This window comes from Otolemur garnettii, unplaced genomic scaffold (assembly GCF_000181295.1).
Source record: "Otolemur garnettii isolate 467f Iridium unplaced genomic scaffold, OtoGar3 scaffold00320, whole genome shotgun sequence".
NCBI lineage: Eukaryota > Metazoa > Chordata > Mammalia > Primates > Galagidae > Otolemur > Otolemur garnettii.
The window spans coordinates 110,741-117,539 of record NW_003852715.1 but is presented as its reverse complement, the minus strand read 5'-3'; positions in this window follow the sequence as shown (position 1 = coordinate 117,539).

Genomic DNA, 6,799 nt, shown 5'->3' with positions numbered 1-6,799 from the left:
TTGTTGTTTGGCGGGTCCGGGCTGGGGATTCGAACCCGCCACCTTAGGTGTACGTGGCTGGCGCCCTAGCCGGTTGAGCTATAGGCGCCGAGCCTCCTGTCACATCTTTGGTGCAGTTAGAAAATTCAGCTACTCTTGGAGCATGCCTTTTTCCTCTGCATCATTTCTGCCTGTAAGGTTTATTCAGATTCCTAAAAGAATCATTAACAACATCATTTTATTTCTCCCTGTTCCCTAGATTCTCTCTAATCATTTTTTGTCTTTGAAGAGAATGGTCTACATTTCCATGTCATTGTCCTTTAGCTTCTTTACCCAAGCGGGAGGTTGGGATAATCGCTCTATGATTTGCCCACATATGTAGGACATTAATAAGTTTGTATACCTTTTCTCTTATGAATTTGTCAGGTGGGAGGTGGTATCCAGTTGGTATCCTTCACAGAATTAAGGGGAATGATTTCCCTTGGCCTGTGCATTAGTCAGAGTGTTACTGGAATAAGAAAATCTGGCTGCCTGTCACTGTCACTGTCACTGTCAGCCAGTATGCAGAGACAGGAATAGTATTGTTAAACTTTGTCAGAAGAAGGCCGGCAATACTGGAGAACGGTGAGAGTAGCCTCCCCAAGACTGTTGTGTTCTTCCATTTCTAAAATCACAGTTTTATACATAATGGTTCACAGCAAAGACCACATTAACTTTATATGATAAACAACACAACTCAGTGCCCAATTCAAAAGTTAATTCTCTAAATCAATCCTCCTTATGCAAAGACCACAATGATACTTATTTTGTTTATTTGCTTTTTAAAACTTTATTTCAACATAACCATGCTTATAGACATATACTCATATTAGTTAATAGAATGCAATTTTGTTTTAACTTATACTGCACAATTTGTACGAAAACTTGGTACATGGTTTAAAATTTTTAAAAAAGGGCAGTGCCTGTGGCTCAGTGGGCAGGGCTCTGGCACCATAAGGGGCACCTATAGTCCCAGCTATTTGGGAGGCTGAGGCAAGAGAATCACTTAAGCCCAAGAGTTGTGGGTTGCTGTGAACTCTGATGCCACAGAACTCTACCAAGGGTGATAAAGTGAGACTCTGTCTCTAAAAATAAAATAAAATAAAGTAAAATAATTAAAAAAAAAGGAAAGGATTTACAGGTTAGGCGCTTGCAACTCAAGTGGCTACAGCACCAGCTGCATACACTGGAGTTGGTGGCTTCAAATCCAGCCCGGGCCTGCCAAACAACAGTGACAACTACAACCATAAAATAGCCGGGTGTTGTGGTGGGCACCTGTAGTCCGGGCTACTTGGGAGGCTGAGGCCAGAGAATCACTTAAGCCCAAAAGCTTGAAGTTGCTGTGAGCTGTGATGCCAGGCACTCTACCCAGCATGACAGCTTGAGACTCTGCCTAAAAATAAAAAGAAAGAAAGAAACAAACGAAAGGATTTGCAGTCTGCTTTATTTTCTTCTAATACAAATACGTAAAAGATCCATACAAATACGTAAAAGATCCATCAAGGTGGCGCCTGTGGCTCAGTGAGTAGGGCGTCGGCCCCATATTCCAAGGGTGGCCAGTTCAAACCTTGCCCCAGCGAAACTGCAACAAAAAAACAATAGCTGGATGTTGTGGTGGGTGCCTGTAGTCCCAGCTTCTGGGAAGGCTCAGGGAAGAGAATCACCTAAGCCCAGGAGCTGGAGGTTGCTGTGAGTTGTGAAGCCACAGCACTCTACCGAGGGTAACAAAGTAAGACTCTGTCTCTAAATAACAAAAATCCATCAAATGCTACTAAAGAAGGCATCAAGAACCTTGAGAAATTTACCATTGCTTTGGCTCAGAAAAATACTATGTATTGCTCTGTATGTGTTTATAAATTGGTACAACAAAACACTGTAATGTTTCAGCGACAGTTTACAAAGTACAGTAACTAGTGGATGTGGAAGGGTTTGGGAGGGAGCCTATGTACACATGTGGGACAGTAAAAGCTATCTGATTTGTTTGTTAGGACCAAAATTATTACCACTGAGAGTCCAGTTTCACACATGAAAGAAGCAAGAAGTTTATTCAAGCATATGCTCGGGTCACTCCCAAGAGAAAAGCAGAACAGCGGGGAGTGGCCCTTAAACAAAGGCCAGGGAAACTTTTATACACTTTCTCACAAGGTGCTATGGGTTGCAACAAAATGCTGAAGAAGAAGCTAGTGTCTGGTCACTCATTGGTCACTAGGGAGGTCTATAGGCCAACTGCCTCTCCGTGGTTGGGGTCTTAGCTGGAATGATAGTGTGTGAACTTTTGATTGGTTGCTGCCACCTGGACTGTAGCTGCATACCTGATTCGATTTATGACCTTGGAGCTTCCTGCAGCTCTTGCCACCTCCCCCACCTCCTCCGTGTCTTCCTTCTTCCCCAGCTCTTTTATCTTTTTCTATTTTTGCCACTACCACTACTGTTTAAAGGCACAGCAAGGAGAATAGTAATAATCGAAAATAGGTTCATAGCTGCTCCCTCTCAGTTAATATTGCATGTGGATCGTAAATCTACACAAAGCAAGATTCAGATACTTTCTTCAGTCTGAACTAACGCTATCAACTCACTTCATCTGCTGAGGTCAACAAAAAGAAAGTCAGCATGTTAGCTATGTGTTTTTCTCACTTATGCAAAAAAGAAGAAATTTAAGTTTTTTCCCCAGCTTTTCAGTTCAGAATTGACAACAAGGTATTCCTTCCATTGTCAACATTCATGTGATGAGCCATGAGCGGTAACATGCAATGAGGTCTGCATGGGTTTTGATTTGTATCAGCACTCATGTGCAAAATAGCCTCCAAAGTTAATGACCACATGACTTTGGAAGTGACTCTTAAAAGAATCAAATGGTGTTTCTTGGAAGACTAAAACAAAACATGCAGCCATAGGTGTTAGAAGCCTTATGCAATAAAAATGTAGCCTCTTGTGAATTACATCTCAATAAATAAAATCCCCCAAACAAACAACTGTGGAAAAAAGAAAAAATATAACGTAGAATATCTTGAAAACCCATGTGACTATAGATTCAAAAGATAGTTAAAAGAGATTCATTTTCATAAGGCTACCTAGGATAAAGGCTTATAATATATTCTAGCACCTCAAGTTTGTCACTACGTACTAAACATCAATTTATGAATATATGTGTTTGTTTCTTTGCTTTGAGACAGAGTCTTACTATGTTGCCCTTGATAGAGTGCCATGGCCTCACAAACTCACAGCAACCTAAAACTCTTGGGCTTAAGCGATTCTCTTGCATCAGGCTCTAAAGTAGCTGGGACTAGAGGCCCCTGCCACAACAGTCAGCTATTGGTTGTTGGTGGTGTCATTGTTTAGCAGGTAAGGGCCTGGTTTGAACCCACCAGTCCCAGTGCTCGTGGCTGGTGCCATAACCACTGAGCTATGGGTGCCAAGCATACCTGATCATTTTTTTATTCCTTTATTAAAAGGGAAAATTCTAGCTTCAGTTCTATCCAGAGATGGGCAGAGGGGAATAGAAAATAAAAAAAGATTCAAAGAGTTCCATGCAAATAACATTTTTCAAATGGAAGAATTTCTAACTGACCAGAAGTTCATATTGTTAATAAATTTTTCATTGAAGCAATTTTTAATAAGTACAAATAGGCTCGGAGCTTGTAGCTTAGTGGCTAGGGTGCCAGCCACATACACTGGAGCTGGCGGGTTCAAATCCAGCCTGGACCTGCCAAACAACAAAAACAGCTACAACCAAAATATAGCCAGGCATTGTGGCAGATGCCTGTTGTCCCAGCTACTTGGGAGGCTGAGGCAAGAGTGTCACTTAAGCCCAAGAGTTTGAGGTTGTTGTGAGCTGTGATGCCATGGCACTCTACCGAGGGCAACATACTGAAACTGTCTCAAAAATAATAATAATAATAAGTACAAATACATGCAATAAGGTTTAGCATTTAATATAAGGCCTGACAATCAAGTTTTTATTTTCTGGAAGAAAGGCCTCAAGTCCCGATCACTTTTCATTAACAGCATTTTTACAGATCAATTTAACAATAAGGGGTTTAATTTCCTTTATCTTTTTATTTTTAGCATTCTAATCTTAAAGACTAGATTAGAAACTAGTTCAGTTCCCCAGAAGGCAATGTTTTTTGCTTTTTCAATATGAAAGAATCCACAAAAACCTCTGCCCCAGTTCAATTCTCAGTATCCAATCCATGGTTAAGATGAATCTTTTTCTATTTAATGGAAGCTGTAACTTAAGTAAAGTGTAGCCATGAACTTTAAACTAGTTGTTAGAAAGATTTTACTAGCTTTATAATTTAAGGGTTTTTTTGTTTTGAGGCACAGTCTCATCATGTTGCCCTCGGTAGGGTGCTGTTGCGTCACAGCTCACAGCAACCTCAAACTCCTGGGCTTAAGAGTTTCTCTTGCCTCAGCCTTCCAAGTAGCTGGGACCACAGGCACGGGCTATTTTTTTTTTTTTTTTGGAGGGGGCAGGGGTTGTAGTTGTCATTGTATTTGGCATGCCCGGGCTGGGTTCAAATCCACCAGGTCTAGTGCATGTGGCTGGTGCTCTAGCTGTTGAGCTACAGGCTCCAAGCCTGTAATTTAAGTTTTCAACATTAATATTTGCAGCTTGATCTTTTGTTGACAATGGTTGTTGGAGACTAGAATTCAACATTTACAAATTCCTGTTCATGTACACAAAGCACGCACCATTATCACACAACTCCTGTCTGGAGAGAATCTTCTACTTTCTTAAATGTTTGACCTCCCAGTCAAATTCCACATGCAAACAACTTTTCCATTCTTGCATCAATTTTTTTTTTTTTTTTTTTGGAGACAGAGTCTCATTTTGTCACCCTTGGTAGAATGCTGTAGCATCATAGCGGACAGCAACCTCCAACTCCTGGGTTTAAGAGATTTTTTTGCCTCAGCCTCCCTAGTAGCTGGGACTATAGGTATCCACAGCAATGCTTGGCTATTTTCGAGATAAAGTCTCTCCATGGCTCAGGCTGGTTGCAGAACTTTGAGCTCAGTTGCTCTGGTGCTCCACCTGCCTCGACCTTCCCAATGCTGGGATTATAGGCTGAGCCACCACGCGAGCTCCCACCCCTGTATCATTAACCCTTTTTCTAATGTTTCTTGTTCTATCTACCTCAAAGAGATCACCAGATTGAAGACAGGAAATAAACACATAAAACTTGAAGTGGTTATATCTACATAGAATACAGGATGTCAGAATTCAAGATTTCAAGATTCCCTATTGGTATTATACTTTATTTTACTACAGTGGGGTAAATAGAATACGGGATGTCAGAATTCAAGATTCCCTATTGGGATTATACTTTATTTTACTGCAGTGAGTATCTACTAACTTACTGCAATAAATAACTACCATTAGTGAGAACAATCCTAGGTTAGATTCTTTCATACTCTGTGGCAACTCACCAAAGAATGTAGAAAAAAAAGTTTTGGAGTACACATCCTTCTTCATACAAAGTAGTACCCCATAGAACACCAGAATAGCTATAATTCATTTGAGGCCTTACCTGTAGAAAGAGGCTGTCACAAGGACACCCAGACACCCAGAAGTTTGTGGAGATCTCTGAGAAAGTATTATTATTTTTTTTTTAAATCTGGACTGTACTTCAGTTTCACCAGCCTTTTTTTTTTTTTTTTTTGAGACAGAGTCTCACTATGTCACCCCTGGTAGAGTGCCGTGACAGCACAGCCCACAGCAACCTCAAACTCCTGGGCTTAGGTGATTCTCTTGACTCAGGCTCCCAAGAAGCTGGGACTACAGGCACCTGCCACAAAGCCCGACTACTTGTTGTTTCAGTTGTTTAGCTGGCTCGGCCCAGGTTTGAACCAACCGCACACTCAGTATATGTGGCTGGCAGTGTAACTACTGTTCTTCAGGTGCTGATCCGTTTCACTAGCCTTTTCACTGTACTTACAGCAAGCTGCTGCTGGTCGGCCAGAACTCTTATTACCTATAGTTTTCCTGTGTAATAGCGATGGTTTTGCAATCTCCCCGGTGATACTCTGTAAAAACTCGAAGGAATAATTATGTATCCAGGTTTGCAATTTTCACTACTTAACTGTCCTTTATTCAGTTCAAGTAGCTGTAATGGACACCACCCATGTATGAGAAAAGGCTTTCTTCTAAGATGTGATTTCACAGTCTACAGTTGAGTCTACAGTTGGTGTTTGAGATAAACATTTGGTCAATATGGAGCCTCGTGGTTAATTTGCTACAAAATCAAACCGAGAGCCATACATTTACTACATCCATTCAAAATAAATAACTTATATGAAATACAGATTCTGGCATGGATACAATATGTGAAAATCAAAATCAAAGGATTGAAGCTGCATGTTACATGTTTCATTTACTCACAAACTTGTACACACTATTATACTGCAAAAAAGACGAATGTAGCGAAGAAAAAGAAAACTGCCCTTTTGCAAAGAAACCTAAAAGCATCCCTCCAGAGAGGCCAAAGTAAACATGTAGTCTGCATAAAGTGTTACTGTACAACACAAATTCTATTCTAGAAAATATTTAACTCTGTAGGTTAAAAAAAGAAAAAAAGCAACGTGCAACATCTTAAGCCATTAAACCACCCCAAAAAGAAAACACATAGACACACCAAAATCACTTTTTATGACAATAAATATACACAAATTAGAAATATTGATCAAAATTCAGTAAGTAAATAACCGGACTGATAGAATGTCCATTGTTGGGAGAATTTCTCTTCAATTTAAATGTCATCTCTAAAAAAAAAAAAAAAAAAAA